The sequence below is a fragment of the Sturnira hondurensis genome, unplaced genomic scaffold (assembly GCF_014824575.4).
Source record: "Sturnira hondurensis isolate 20B ecotype Veracruz unplaced genomic scaffold, ASM1482457v3 Scaffold0018725, whole genome shotgun sequence".
NCBI lineage: Eukaryota > Metazoa > Chordata > Mammalia > Chiroptera > Phyllostomidae > Sturnira > Sturnira hondurensis.
Window position 1 is genome coordinate 413,888 of NW_028091356.1, and position 16,113 is coordinate 430,000.

Consider the following 16,113-nt stretch of genomic DNA (forward strand, 5'->3'; position numbering starts at 1 on the left):
TATTTGCAAAGTGGATGTGCACAATAAAACAGGTCAAAATAATTCAGTCTGGAAGGATAGAAAATCTCCTCTCCCCAACTCTAGTTTCATGCCCTGGGGCACCTCACTTTAGTTCGGGTGGTGAGCATCGATCGTATCCTCAGTAGGTGGCATCTCGGCTGATGGTTCCTGGTGACTCCACAGTAAAATGCCAGGTTAATTAAATTATATGATCTCCCACCTGTACCTTCCGATTTTGTTAAATACAGTATTTTAATTCTTCTGGAGCTCCCCCATGACTTGAAGTAATATATTTAAACATCTACTTATCACCTGAGGTGGTATCTATTGATTACCCTCTATGAAGAATGAGGAAATTAGTTCTCTTTCTCTGATCCCTTTCCAGCTACCTTTTTTTTATTATGTCACATTGTCAAGTTTATAATACTTCCTGTTCTATTTCTGTAATTAAGTCTTTCATTCTAAAAATTGAAAATCAATAAACAGCATTTTAATTGCATGTTTATGAAAAATCTTTCGAGCATTCATTTCAAGTGAGTCTTCTGATCTTCCTCCACGCCCCGCCCTGCTGGAATCGCTCTGGGCCGTGTTCCTGGTGCAGCCTGTTAGTCTTCTTCGCCTTTCCTTGGGCGAAGTGCTCCCTCATGAAGTGTTTTCACTTCAGATTACGAAATTTCTGACTCTCATAGGTCTTAAAATCTCTTTTAGGCTCACTCTCAGTTTTAATTTTGCCATCTGTGCTCAAAGATTTCCCCGGAAACCATTGAAGATGCCGTGTCGGGTTCTGCGTTAACCGGCTGTTGAAGGAGGAAGGCTGGACAGCAACTGCTGGGGCCTTGCTCGTGGGGCTTGTTATCACACTCCCCTGGTGTTGGCTGCAGCGCACACTTCAGTGTCTTTACCTGAAGATTCTGAGATTAAAACTTGTCCAGCCCTCTGCGGGGAGAACGATCCTTGACCCAGACATCTTAGGCAGTGGTTTCCTTTGCTCTGTTTTCTTTGTCAATCTGATTCCATTGCTTACTATCCTTTTAAAAAATATATATATATATTTATATATTTACTTTGAGAGAGGGGGAAGGGAGGGAGAGGGAGAAAAACATTGATCAGTTGCCTCTCACATGCCCCCCCCCACCCCCCCAGGGACCTGGCTGGCAACCCAGGCACATGCCCTGCCTGGGGACCAAACAGCTGACCTTTCAGTTTGCAGTCTAGTGCTCAGTCCACTGAGCCATACCAGCCACTGCCATTGCTCACTATCTTTTTGAATTCTTATTTTAAAATATATTTTAGTGTATGGTTAATGTGAATATCTAAATTGTTTTCTCCCCAAAATTACTTTAGATCACCCTCTTCTTCTCTGCACTAATTTGTAATGCCTCCTTAAAAAAAAATTACATATGAAGTTTTAAGCACAGAGTTTACTTCTGGGCCTCAGGTCTGTTTCATTCATCTGTCTGTCCTGTCTAAGCCAGAACTACTCATGTAATTTTTGTGGTTTTTCTTTATTACCTGACAAAGCTAGTCCCCCCCACCATTATCTTTGTAGTTTTTCAGAATTAATTATTGCTAGTCCCCGATGTTCTTCCAAAGGGACATTAGATTAATTTTGGAAAGTTCCCCTCCCTCAATTTTGATTATAGATATCAGTGTTCCTTGATAAAATGAATGATAACATATCTGAAGAATATTTGTCACGTGAAGGAAAGCCGACTGGAGTCTAAAGGAAGCCTTGGGACGCATGTAAGCTGCTGGGAGGGAGGAGACACTGTCTGATGAGTGCAGCTGCCCCAGTTTCCAGAAGGACAGCCACAGTGTCACAAGGATGCTGGGTGCGGCCTCTCAGCATCCACGGTGGTAACAGTCTGGAACTTTAAACTCAGCATACTCTTCTGCGACATTTGACCCACCCCTTCTCTAACCCTTAATTCCAGCCTTATATAAATTTTAAAAATTATTTATCGATTTTAGAGAGAAGAAGGGGGAGAGAGATAGATTGATTTGTTATTTCACTGAGTTACGCATTCATTGGTTGATTCTTGTATGTGCCCTGGCTGGAGATTGAACCCTCAACCTTGGAGTATCTGGACAATGCTCTAACCAGCTGAGCTACCCAGCCAGGGCCTCAGCCTTATTTAAATACTTGCCTTTTCTTAAGCACACCATGCCAAACATTTATAAAAAGTCAAGGGTAACATGCCTAATCGATAGAGCTACTTTCAAATTAACAAAAACAAAAGTAAATATCCTAGTAAAAAAGTGGGTATGGACACAAATAGGCAATTTACAAAAGATACACAAGTTTTGTGGAACTGGAAGATACAGAGCCTTGCTATTTTTCTGTTTATTTTTTTCTTTCCATTTTAAAATTTGTCTTTTTTTGTTGTTGTTGTATTTGTTTCTGCAGAGCCTCACCATTAATCAAAAAAGCGCACACCCAAGCCCTAGCTGGTGTAGCTCGGTGGATTAAGCAGGGGCCTGTGAAGCAAAGGGTTGCAGGTTTGATTCCCAGTCAGGGCACATGCCTGGGTTGCAGGCCAGGTCCCCAGTAGGGGACACATGAGAGGCAACCACACATTGATGTTTCTCTCCCACTCTTTCTCCTTCCCTTCCCCTCTCTCTAAAAATAAATAAATAAAATTTTTTTTTTTAAAGTGCACATCAAAATAAAAGATTAGGTTCTGTTGAACAAATTGACAATAGTTATGTGTCAGTATTGGGGGGGCTGGGCAGTCATAGTGTTCACGGGGGTCTTACACTGGTTCTACCTTTTTAGAGGAGAAATTCCAGTATCTATCAAAAGTCTCAAAATATGGCCTGGCTGGTGTAGCTCAGCGGATTGAGCGCGGGCCTGCAAACCACACGATCGCGGTTCGATTCCCAGTCAGGGCACATGCCTGGGTTGCAGGCCAGTTCCCAGCAGAGGACTCACAAGAAGCAACCATACATTGATATTTCTCTCCTTCTCTCCTTCCCTCCCTCTCTAAAAACAAATAAATAAAATCTTTTAAAAAAAGTCTCAAAATATGCTTTACTTTTGACCCAATGATACACATTTAAGAATTTATATGCAGGAAACAAGCACATATTTTTAAATCTATGGGCAAAAACTCACAGCAACATCATTCATAATACTGAGAAGTTGGAAACAACCCAAAATACATACATGCATCAGCTGGGAGCATTTGAGAAACAGAATCACAGTCCCAACCCCAGACCTACTGAAACAGAATTTGTATTTTGAGAGTTCCTCAGTGCATTTGTATGAGCATTAAAATCAGAGACGCTGGCAGGGTATACACCAAAACGTCAGCCGTGATTCTTCCCGGTGATGATGCTCCCTGTTTTAAATGCGTTTTCTGGTTTGCTACCACTGACATACACTTTTTTCGTACAAATGTGTCAGTGGTAGGAAAGTATGTCATGCTGTGGTTGTATGAGACTGGCATCCTTCCTGGTGCCCCTCATCCAAAACCAAGTCCTTTGGGAATCCCATTTTAGCCCCTCCTCCCCCACACCCAGCCAGACAGCCTCACGTTCAGCTGTACTGCTGGTCCAGTAACCATAGCACTGTGCTGAAATTATTCTTCTTTCCTCTGCTGTTCACACACTAAAATAGGGGGCGGGTGGTGGGGGGAGGGGGGAATGCCAAAGAAACCCTCCAGGCCACAGTGCAGAAATGAAATGCAAATTGACGTGATAATCATGATTTGATTCATCTGTCTCCTCTACTGGGCTGAGAACTTCTTGAAGTCAAGGGCCATGTCTCACTTGCCTCCCAGCCTAGTCTGGCCTAAAGTAGGGACTAGATGAATGTTTGCTAAATGGACCAAAGAAGAGGTGTTTGACCTGGCCCTAAGGCAAGAAGTAATCTGGTGGTAAGAGGGCCCATAGCCGGGGCTACCTGCGCCCTCTTCTGTCCCCCAGTCTCCACTCCCAGTTCCTCCCAGGAGGCCCCACATTTGCTTCCACCCTGAGCACACATCCTAGTCAGCTGTGCGAGGGGCTCAGCCATCTCACCTGAGAAGGGACCTGCATCTACCAAACCTCCCTCCCCCTGTGGAGCTGCTTTTCTCCCCATCCCCCACCCCAACAACTGTAGGAATGGCTCCCATGCAGATTTACCAATGACTATCATTTTTAAATAAATAAAGGTCACCCAGAACCTGGGCTGAACTTTGACCTGGGGGGAGGTTTGGGGGCCCAGAACTGGAGTGCTCTTCAATCTCCTCCCAAAGATCTGTGTCCCAGACTCCTTTCCAGGGATGGCCCTTGGCAGCCTCCTCTCTGGCACATTTTCAGGGCGCACTCTGCAGTCGCACCTGTCTCAGCTCCCACCGTGCTATAGTAGCACCTGTTAGCATTACCATGCACCTGGATGTGACCTGCACTTTACCTGCATTGCTAAAACTTCATCCCCCACCCCCAGCCCTATATAGTAGCTTATATGATTATCTCCTTTTACAGCTAAAGACAAAGACTCAAGTCAAGCAACTCACCCTGTGTCACATGGCTAGGAAGGGTGCGGAACCTAGATTTGAACCTGGATCTGTGTGACTCCAAAGGCTGAATGCTAACTACCACACAAACTGCAATCTATGTGGCTTCATTCATCCATTCATTCCACAAGCAATATACCAGGAATGTTTATTGAACATTTAATATGACCTAGGCATTGCATAGGGTGATGGGCTTCAAATAGATGGAAACCAAAGTCCCTCCTCTTAAAGGCTTAGTGTGTGGGAAACAGACACAGACCACAGAAATCTTACACACAAATAGAATTGCAAAACCATAGGTGCTCTGTGGGGAAAGTGCCTAGCGCAACCACAGTACAGGGCAACAAGACCCCCGCAGCAAGAGTCAGGAAGTGGTATTTAGCAAAGGCCTTGAGGCAGAAGGGAGCACAGCTCCTTTTAGAGGAAGAATAGAGCCCTGCCTGGTGTGGCACAGTGGACTGCATGCCAGCCTGTGAAGCAAAAGGTCGCTGGTTTGATTCCCAGTCAGGGTACATGCCTGGGTTGTTGGCCAGATCCCCAGGTGGGATCATGTGAGAAGCAACACATTGATGTTTCTCTCCCTTTCTCTCTCCCTTCCCCTCTCTTTAAATAAAATATTAAGAAAAACGGAATACGGGCAAGCATGGCTGGAGCCCAGAGAGCAAAGGAAGAATGAGGCAGGGTGGGATGGAGAATGCACAGGAGTCTGTTGGGCCAAGATAGGACTTGGGATTCATAGTGAGAACACAGGGAGCTTTTAAAGGGTTTTCAGTAGAGCAATGAATTCAGCTTTGTTTTGTAGAAAGGTCACTCCGGGTGATGTTTGGAAAACAGAGTGGAGGGACAGTGGTTGCTGTGTTCCAGGTGAAAGGTGCTGGGGCTTGAAGTGGGATGGTAGCGACAGAGGTTTAAAAAAAAACCGAATTCACCATATAGTTTCAAAAGTAAGGCCAGTAGGCTTGGGTGTGGGCTGCGAGAGGGAAGAATCAAGAGTGACTGCCCACCTTCACGAATACCGGTGCCTCTACTGAGGTGGGGAGCACCGAGGGAGGAGCAGATTTAGGGAAGAGCCGAGAGTGGGCTTTTGCTAGGTTTGAGTAATTGTCCACGTGGAGACGGCCATGGGCCGTCTTCATTTCTGTATCCCCAAAGTCGGTACAAAATAGGTGCTTGTTTTAAAATTGTTAACCTAGCCCCAACTGATGTGGCTCAGTGGGCTGGGCATTGTCCTGCAGACCAGAAGGTCACTGATTGACTCCCAGTCAGGGCATGTGCCTGGGCTGCTGGCCAGGTCCCTGGTTGGGGGCGTGTGGGACGCAGTTGATTCATGTTTCTCTCACACGTGGATCGTACCTTCTCTCCCTCTCTCTAGGAATAAATGAGTAAAATATTTTTAAAAAATAATAAAGAATAAAATCATTAAATTAAAAAATGCACAAATGGGTAGAATTTGAGTGAAGTCTTTTAGAGTGGATGGAATTTAGCCTCGAGGTGAAGCTATTTTGGTGGCTCAGGTGAAAACAAAACACAAACCCAGCAGAGCAGCGGGTGGAAGCAGAGGAGGACCGCAGGTGACAAGGAAACGGCCCACGGGTGCCTGTTGTTTGCGCTGCTCACCAGGGCTTCCCCTGTGCCACTGAGCCACCCTCCCCAGTGTGAGAGAGTAAATCAGAGCGAGAAGGAAAGATGATATTTTTGTTAACCGGAAGGTCCAGGGTGGATTTGTGAGTATGTGTGTTTGCCTGTAAACATTTTTATATTTGTATTTTTGCACTTCACAGGCTAGAAGGCCCTGGTCCTTCCCGCTGACCTTGTCTGCAAGGCTGAGTTAAGGCTGAGTTCTCTTTCTATTTACGTGGACTGGCCTGGCTGCCGAAGCCCTTCCCCATCCCCATTCCCAGGGAGCCAGGCTGAGCAGGTCAGGCTGTGTCAATCCATTCTTGGTGCTGAGGGATCAGGGCTTTTCTGGGCAGCTCTTGTGAGGCCCTTTAACCAGTGCCTGCAAAGCTCCAGCAAAAAAATGTTAATCAGCTGGTGCCCCCAGACAAGAGGTGGGACGGGACTGACCCAGAGGTGAAAGCCAAAGGCATCAATGCACAGACACCACCCTTATTGTTTGTTTACTCATTCAGTCCATCATTCATTCATTGATTGAACAAATCGCCACAGATCCAGTGTTTATTTCACACTACCTAACCTCCCTGTATCTCAGGTTCCTCGGCTCTAATGTGGAGTCAGTAATGATGCCTTCTTCAACAGTGCATGGTGAGGATGAGGTTAAGGGATATCATTTGTTCACTAAACAAATATTTAAGTATTTTTTAAAGATGTTATGTATTTATTTTTAGAGAGAGAGAGGAAGAAAGAGAGAGAAACATGGACTGGTTGCCTCTGACACGCCCCAAGCTGGGGACAGAGCCTGAAATCCAGGGGTGTGGGCTTATTGCAGATTGGGAACCAGAGACCTTACAGTCGTGGGAGGGCTGAGCCACACCAGCCAGGGCTCAGTAAGTCCTTAGTAAGCTCACACAGAGCCAGGGCTGTCCTAAGTGATGGGGTCATGGTGGCACAGCGTCCTGGCCTCATGGAGAAGACATTCTAATGGGTGGCGTTAAAGAATAGAAAAACACACCATAAAGTGGTGGTCAGGGAAGGCTTCACTGAGGAGGTAACATCAGCAAGGCCCTGAAGGGATGGGGAAGCAAGCCACTCACACATGGGGGAATAGGGAACTGGAGGAGTAGGGGGAGGAGTGATAATGCGATGGGGGTGGGGGGATTGTAGGCCATTTGTTCTCAAATGATAAGAGAAAAATGTATTTAGATACAGAAGAGCTCTTGAAGCTTAGGAGAGAGAAAGGCACAGGTAACGCCTAGAGGGATAAGGGAGAAGGGGAAGGCCAGGTTGTGCTTCCCAGAGGGAGAGCGCCTGCAGGCCATTTGAAGGACTTGGCATCTCTCCAGAGTGAGATGAAAGTCATTTATTTGATGGTTTTTAAAGGAGTAACACGATCTGGCTTCAAGTATTAAAGAATCACTCTGCTGCTGAGGCGACTGCAGGGAGCAAGGGCAGGAGCAGGGAAAATTATCCTCATCAGACTTCAGATGCCGGTGGCTTGCACCAGGGTGGGGTGGGGGGGATGGAGGGAAGTGCTGGATTCTGGATAGATTTTGGAGGCAGAGCAGAACCGTATAAATGTTAGGGTCAGTGCACCAAAGGCACAATACATAAAAGAAGAAAAACTGATAAATAAGACTTCATCAAAATTAAAAGCTTGCACTTCAAAAGACACTATTAAAATGGGAAAACAGCCCTGGCTGGTGTAGCTCAGTGGATTGAGCACAGGCCTGCGAACCAGAGGATTGTGGTTCGATTCCCAGTCAGGGCACATGCCTAGGTTGCAGTCAGGTTCCCTGCAGGCCAACTCCCAGCAGGGGATGCACGAAAGGCAACCATACATTGATGTTTCTCTCCCTCTCTCCTTCCCCTCTAAAGATAAGTAAATAAATAAATTAAAAAAAATAAAATAAAATAAAATAAAATGGGAAAACAAGACACAGAATGAGAGGAAATATTTACGAAGCCAATAGCTCATAAAAGGATTTGTATCCAGAATATACAAAAGACTCTTACAATCCAATATTAAGACAAACAACCCATTTTTAAAAATTGACAAAAGATTATAAATAGATATTTCACCCAAGATGCTATAGGAATGGCTAATAAGCATATAAAAAGATGCTCAACATTATTAGTCATTAGGGAAATGCAAATTAAACCCCAATGAGATGCCTCTTCACATCCACTAGAATGGCTGTAATCAGACACAGACAATAACAAATGCTGACAAAGATGGAGAATGGGAACCCTCAAATATTGTGGGAATGTAAAATGGTACAGCCACTGTGAAAAACAGTTTGGGATTTTCTTAAAAAAAAAAAACAAATTTACTGTATAACACAATTGTGTATAACACAATTCCACTCCTAATTAACTAACCAAAAGAAATGAAAGCATACATTTCACTAAGACTTGCACATAAATACATAAATGTTGATATAAGCCCTATTCATAATAGCCAAAAAGTAGAAGCAATCCAAATGTCAATTAATACTACAATGCCTGGCTGGTGTGGCTTAGTGGATCGAGTGCCAGCCAGCCTGCAGACGAAAAGGTCACAGGTTCGATTCCCAGTAAGGAGACATGCCTGGGTTGCAGGCCAGGTCCCCAGTGGGGGGTATGTGATAGGCAACCAACCAATGTATCTCTCACACATTGATGTTTCTCTCCCTTCTTGGGACATTATTCAACATTAAAAGAAATAAAATACTGATGCATCTTACAACTTAGATGAATCTCAAAAAAGTTATGCTAAATGAAAAAATTCAGACACAAAAGAGCACATATTGTATGGTTCTGTTTATATGAAATGTCCAGAAAAGGCACGTCTACATAGGAGAGTAGATGCATGGTTGTTGGGGCTGGGAGTAGGGGCAGGGAGTGCTGGTTACTGGGCACAGGCATCTTTCTGAGGTGGCAGATTTTATTGAGGTGACGGGAATGTTCTAAAACTGGATTGGGTGTTGGTTGCACAAGGTGGTAAATTATTAAAAAATCGTTACATTATAACCTTAAGATGGGCAGGTTTTATTTAAGATGCCCACCTTAAATAATACCTCTATAAAGTTGTTTTTATAAAAAAATGTTAGTGACAACGTAAACAACTTTTGTGTGTTAAACTTTTCAGTATAGTGTTTGGAACATAAGAAGGGCTGACTAAATGTAGTTAACTTTGAAAACTAATGATGTTGCCATTATAGTTACTGATGTAATGCTTACTATGTGCTAGGCATTGGACAAAAACAACAGAGTTGATCTCCAGATCCCACCGCCATGGCTAACAAGTCACTCTAAAAGTTCTCTCCCCAGTCTTTTCCCTTCTGTAGCAAGCACAGCTTTTGTGATTTTCTTTATCTGCCTGGACACTTGTTTCACGTCTGTCTCCCTCACTAGATTGTCAACACCATGAGGGTGGGAGAGGGACTGGTCCACTCATTCGGTAATGGTGAGCCTTCAGTAACAGGGGAGCAGATTCTGGGAGACTTCTTGCTGCATCTGTAGGAAGAACAGGTGTTCCCGATCTGCTCCCTTTCTCCCTCATCCCCATGGATGTGGACAGGATGCCTAGGGCTGCAGCAACCACCCTCCAACTGTGAGGCGCACACACAAAGGGCAAACCCAGGTTGTGAATGTGACGGGGAAAGATGGAAGGAGCCTGTATCTTTGGCATCTTTGTTGAATACTAAGCCAATGCCCCCTTCAGACTTCTTATTACATGAGAAAAATAGCTTCACGTTTGTTTAAGCCACTCTTGTTAGGGTTCTATTTCTGGCAATGAAACACATTTTCAAAGGATATTACCAATAAAACTGACATGATACTCTTTTCATTTTTTAAAGACTTTATTTTTAAGCCCTGGCTGGTGTAGCTCAGTGGATTGAGCGCCGGTCTGCGAACCAGACGATCGCGGTTTGATTCCCAGTCAGGGCACATGCCTGGGTTGCAGGCCAGTTCCCGGCAGGGGCCATTTCCCAGCAGGGGATGCATGAGAAGCAACCATACATTGATGTTTCTCTTCCTCTCTCCTTCCCTTCCCCTCTAAAATAAATAAATAAATAAATAAAAATAAAATTAAAAAAATATAGACTTTATTTTTAGAGACAGGGGAAGGGAGGGAGAAAGAGAGGGAGAGCAACATCAATGTGTGGTTGCCTGTCGTGTGTCTCCTGTTGGGGACCTGTCCTGCAACCCAGGCACATGCCCTGATGGAAATCAAACTTGTGACCCTTTGGTTCGCAAGCTGGCACTCAATCCATACCAGGTGGGATTGACATGATACTCTTGAGAGATTTTTGACCAGTGGAGGAAGATGGGCATGTAAACAAACTCATGCATGTTTAAAACACTTACTTTGTGCAATTCCGTATAGGGTTAGGTAACAGACCCATGAAGTAGTCCCTGGTTGCATACTGGTTTCTGGCTTAGGTGATTGGGTGGATGGTGCCCCGCTGAGATAGGAAACTTAGGAGGTAAAGTTCATTTGAGGGACAGAGTAGTTCTTTATTGGACATGTGATTTTTAGGTTCTTGTAGGACGCCTGGAGGGGAGTGAGCTAGACACAGGAGAATATATGGATCTGAACTCAGGAGGGGAGAGGCGTGTGCTGGTGGAATACAGAGTGGGTGTTGTCAGTGTGCCTGTGTGAGTGAAGCCTTAGATCAAATGTGCACTGAGCTCTTGTTTCAAACTATATGCTAAAGTGCTTTGTATCGTTACCATCATCATCATCTCCCTCAGTGCAGGCAACATTTACTAAGCACTGACCACGTGCCCATTCAGCGTCAAAGAGCTTTACCTGCATTATCTCATTCAATTCTCACAACCAAGAAAGGGAAGTACTGTTCCAGTTTTAGTTATTAGATAACTGAGTAGTGGAGAAATTAAGTAACTTACTGCTGCTCGTCAATTGTGAAACCAGAAACAACTAAGGATACTTCGTAGAATGAGAAAAGAGGGCAAAGGACATAACCATGAGGACATCAATATGATTTTCTTTAAAAAATGTATTAACTTTGGCCCTGGCTGGTGTAGCTGAGTGGATTGAGCATGGGCCTGTGAAGCAGAGGTTCACTGGTTTGATTCCCAGTCAGGGCACATGCCTGGGTTGCAGGCCAGGTCCCCAGTAGGGGAAGCATGAGAGGCAGCCACACATTGGTGTTTCTCTCCCTGTTTCTCTTTCCCTTCCCCTCTCTCTAAAAATAAATAAATAAAATATTTTTTAAAAAATGTATTAACTTTGTAATTTAATTTACAGAATTATGGTATCATGAACATTGAATGCTATGCACAATTTATATGCTCAAGGAGTTTTTACAACCTGAACAACAGACCAGTCCTGGATGCTGTGGCCCAGTGGATGGAGCACTGGCCTGCGAGCTAAAAGGTCTCTGATTCCTCGTCAGGGCGCATGCCCAGGTTTCAGGCAGGGTGATCAGTTGGGGGTGTGCGAGGGGCAACCGATTGATGTTTCTTTCCCTCTCATTTTTGCTCCCCTTTCCTCTCTCTAAAAATAAATAAAATCTTAAAAAAAAAACAAAACACGGGCCTATGAGCCGCATGATTGAGGTTCGATTCCCAGTCAGGGCACATGCCTGGGTTGCAGGCCAGTTCCCAGCAGGGAACTCATGAGAGGCAACCATACATTGATATTTCTCTCCTTCTCTCCTTCCCTTCCCCTCTAAAGATAAATAAATAGAATCTTTAAAAAAATAAAAAATAATGAAAAACAAGGTGGACAGACCAATGTAGAAACCACCATTCAGATGAAGAAATAGGACATTCCAGACAGCTCAGCAGCACTATTCGTGCTGCCCCAGTTCCCCATCTCCCCATCACCTGCCCAAAGGTAACCACACCTTTGACTTTTTGCTTTGTATATCTGCATGGAGGGAGTGGAAAAGGGAAGATAAGCTTCGTAAGGTGACTAAGATAAGCTGGTCAGAGAAATGGGAGGGTGTCAGGAGAACTTGATCCAGGCCCCACCTTTCACATGCAAACACCAATTCAAAGCAAGGGATACAAAGCAGCAGCCATCCTAGAAAATCCTCTTTGGCAGCAGCAAGAAATGTAACAGGGTTAAATTCAAGGAGTAGCTGGTAGTAACAGCAAGACTAGTAACCTACCCACATCCAGGACAGTGGAGTCTGAAGCAATTGGAATTTTGTGCTTGATGGCAGCAGCAAGGACAATAGCGGTGAGTGAATTCTGTGGTGTGATTTGGTGGGAAAACCCCCCCAAGTTGGGTTCTTGAGTCGTAGCAATTTTGTGAGATGCCCAACACAATCTAATGTACTACCTTCTAGGTCAAAAGAGAAAACCTTGTAATTGTGAAAGTCTAATGGTTGACTAACTGCCCCCCCCCCCCCGCCCCAGCCCAACGGTCATTTCCCTTGTCTTTTTGGAAACAGAACTTTGCTTTGAGGGGGTAGGAGGGGGAAAGCATGGGGTATATCACCACTGGTCCATGTCCGCACCGTTGTATGTAATGCCATCCTTTTTCTCAGCATGTCTTAGTCTCGTCTATATAACAATACTGCAAAGCTAGTAGTGTTTTTGCTCCCTTGGCTGATGCAAAATTCCATACTCAGAGGAGCACTGGTTTTAATATAAATCTGACTCCATAGCTCTTTCCAGGGCACGACAGCATTTCTCATTTATGGGTAATTTCATACTTTTATTTATTTTTATTTTTTAATGTTTTTTAAGGCTTTATTTTTAGAAAGAGGGCAAAGTCTTTTTTTTCATAAGTACTTTTTTTTGAAGATTTTATTCATTTATCTTTAGAGGGGAAGAAAAGGAGAGAGGGAGAGAAATATCAATGTATGGTTGCCTCTTATGTGTCCCCTACTGGGAACTGGCCTGCAACCCAGGCATGTGCCCTGATTGGGAATCCAACCACGATCCTTTGGTTGGCAGGCCCGCGCTCAATCCACTGAGCTACACCAGCCAAGGCGAAAGTCTTTTTTTTTTTTTTACGATTTTATTTATTTACCTTTAGAGGGGAAGGAAAGGAGAGAAGGAGAGAAACATCAATGTATGGTTGCTACTCGTGAGTCCCCTGCTGGGAACCGGCCTGCAACCCAGGCATCTACCGACTGGGAATCGAACCGCAATCGAGACGTTCCCAGGCCCGCGCTCAATCCACTGAGCTACACCAGCCAGGGCCGTACTTTTATTTTTTTAATAAAATAAAAGTTGTGAGAATGCTACCTTACTTTTCTATTTGACCCATCAGAGTGGCCTGTTACACTGCCCTGCCCCATCACCCCTGACAATCAGGGAACTCCTTAATTAAGGCGATTTACTACTTCTCAGCAACCGCTCCGAAGGACTTCTAGAAGCCCCCTCCCCCACGGTGCGCCTAATGACTCCCAGGATATCTTCCCCAAGAGCTCCTCCTAATGACCACCAAATTCTCGCTCACCGGGGAACTGCTTTTTAATGACTTTAAGGATATCGCCCCTTAGGATCTGTCCTAATAACCCGCAGGGCTTTTTGCCAATTCAGGAGCTGTTCCCTTCAAGAAATGTCCCGGCATGCGGGCGAATGAGGGGATTCCCAGAGGATGGGAATCCTTTTAAAAAACCCGGACAAGTTGGTCCCTTTATCAGGAACTCCTTGACCTCAGAAGCTTCCCTTTAAGGATTCACTACACAATTCTACCTCAGGCAAGGTCCCAAAAGGTTCTGCCCCACCCGTCCGTTGGAGGGATCGGACAGTAATCTCATTTTCCCTATCCCACCATCCCATTTCTAGGCACTCGCCTCTTTCTAATCTGATTAGCTACGGGCCGCCAGAAGCCTGCTTGTGATAGGCCACCTACGCATTTAGAGGAGATGCTCAGTGGCCGCGGTCCCGAGTGGCACGGTGTTTCCTCCTGGCAACAGCCCGAGCCAGCTCTCATAGGCTGAGCAGATTCATAACCCTGGACTTTGGAGCGTCTGCAGCGCGTACTCATTGGTTTTTTGAGGGTTGCTTATAGTGGGCCTCGGATTGGTTGACTCTGTGAGGCACTGTGCGGCTGCGCCGAGACAGACTTTAGAGGAGGCGGAGCTTCGTCATTTGAGAGAAGGAAAAGCAGTGAGATCGGCTAGTGGCGACAGCAGAAGTTGGGCCTTAGCCCGGCCGGGCTGGTGCGCTTTAGGTGAGAACCGCAGGGTTTTGTTATCTTTTAGATTTGTAGCTCCTTCGGCCTTGACCGTGAGATCCGGTGGGGGAGGGGAAGGCGTGAGTGACAGGCACGGTTCTCAGCCAGTGGAAGCGGGAGCTTCTAAAGTGCATCCTGAGATTAGTCCTTTCCAATTTCTTCTGGCCAATGGTCGTCGGGAAGGGGGGCGGGTCCACTAGGCTGTATTTTCTTCCTGCGGCCGGGCCCCTCTCTCCTAGGCGGCGGGGCCGGGAGGGGCTGGCCCTCTACCGGGTGAGGTACGGAGACTTGGAAGCTGGGGGCTACCTTGGGACCGATACCCTCGGGAGCGGCTGAGAGGATAGGGGGCGGGAGTTTGAAGTGGTTGTTAGCGATAGCTACCTTTGTAGAGTGGTTAAGTACAGGGCCTAGTGCTGAGCATTTTGCTTGCATCATCTGAGTTAATCACAGCAACCCTGCCAGCAAGGAGGTTGGGATCCCCATCTTACAGGTGGGAAAACTGAGGCTCTGGAAACTCACACAGCCAAGGTCACAAAGCTAATAAATGGCAGAGACCGGATCTGCTTTTAAAGAGTTGCTTTCACTCCGGAGGCGGTGCTCTCAAACCACTAGGCTTTGTTGCTGGGTGGGAGAAAGGTGTCAGGGAACCCGAGCTGTCCCCAGGGAGTAGGTTGGGGGAAGGGAATCCAAGGGTTGAAGAAAGGGAATGAGCATCAGAGATGAGGGCAAGAGAATCAGTTATTCAACAGTTACTGAGTGCTTACTCTGTGCGGTGCATTGTTCTAGGTTCTAGGCATACAAAGATGAGTAAGGCTGGAGGCGGTGGGCCCCAACACTAGGAATGGGCGTTAACATTGTTTTCACGTGATTGTATCTTTTGATAAAATTTGCACGAGTAAGGTATTTTGTATTTAAAAAAAAATAGGGTCTTCAAAATTGGATGTATACTTTCAGGATCCTCCACAGTTGATCTGCCCTTTTAAAGGGGTAAGTCTAGATGGGGTTATTACGTAGGCAGCATAGAGCATCAGGAGTGTAATACGGGACTGTGGGCATATTTCCTGGTATGTAAAACGGATAATACTATATTGCCGTGCAGTGGTTTGGTGAGGCGCATGAAGAGCACTGGGCTAGGGCACACTTTATGTTGGGTGGAATGGCAGTCTGAGGGGCGTCAGTAGGGGACCCTGTCTTCTCTCATACCTCATACAGTTCTCGGTGCTATCTACTAGATTGCTGGGAGGTTGGAGGCAGTTTCCTTCCTTCTGAGTTCTCTAGCTCTCAAGGGACCTGCAACTGAACTGCCATGGCTTTGGGGCCCAGTTTGGGGGAGTTTAGAGTTTCCTTTTGCTTCTTAACTGGTTCTTTTGAGCTGGTCTGCTTGGTTCTTATTCAGTTGTAATAGTCTTTTGTAGTACCTGATAATGGGAATGTACCCACTTACCTGGAGTCCTCATCTGAAAACAGTCTTTCCCCCTTTCCAGTCAGTTATGAAGTTTGCCCTGTGTTGCCAGTTTATTGCCTGTTTAAATTTTGTCCTTTGAGTTCTGGGTACAGTGCATTTAAACCAGTCTCTAGCTTGACTTCATTAAATACTATTGAAACTGCATTTTGGTTTAGATGTGGTTTTAAAAATCATAGCTCCAGCTACTAATATCAAAGGTTTTTTTTAACTGTTAAACTTTGTAATCTTGTAGCTAAGTAACTTTTCTTAGGAATCTAGAATCCTATTTTAAAGCAGTTTCTGAGAAGGGAGCTGATAGGTTGCTTTTTAAATCTGGTTAATAGTGTATTATGTTTAATACTCTGAGAAGCAATTAGCAAGGTGTGAATAAGGGAGCAACTTGA

General features: G+C 45.2%; 1 protein-coding gene across 3 annotated transcripts in view; it reads left to right on the forward strand.

Moving 5' to 3' along the window:
- Positions 1–13,977: 13,977 nt before the first annotated feature.
- KDM4A (lysine demethylase 4A) overlaps positions 13,978–16,113 on the forward strand; it is a 38,867-nt gene continuing 36,731 nt past the window's right edge. Inside the window, exon 1 of one of the 3 annotated variants that reach the window (XM_037069586.1) lies at positions 13,978–14,262. The gene's annotated coding sequence lies outside the window, so the exon portion shown is untranslated. Of the gene's footprint in view, positions 14,263–14,459; positions 14,544–16,113 lie in introns of those variants that run through there. The other 2 variants (XM_037069587.1, XM_037069588.1) reach the window with 2 other exon arrangements.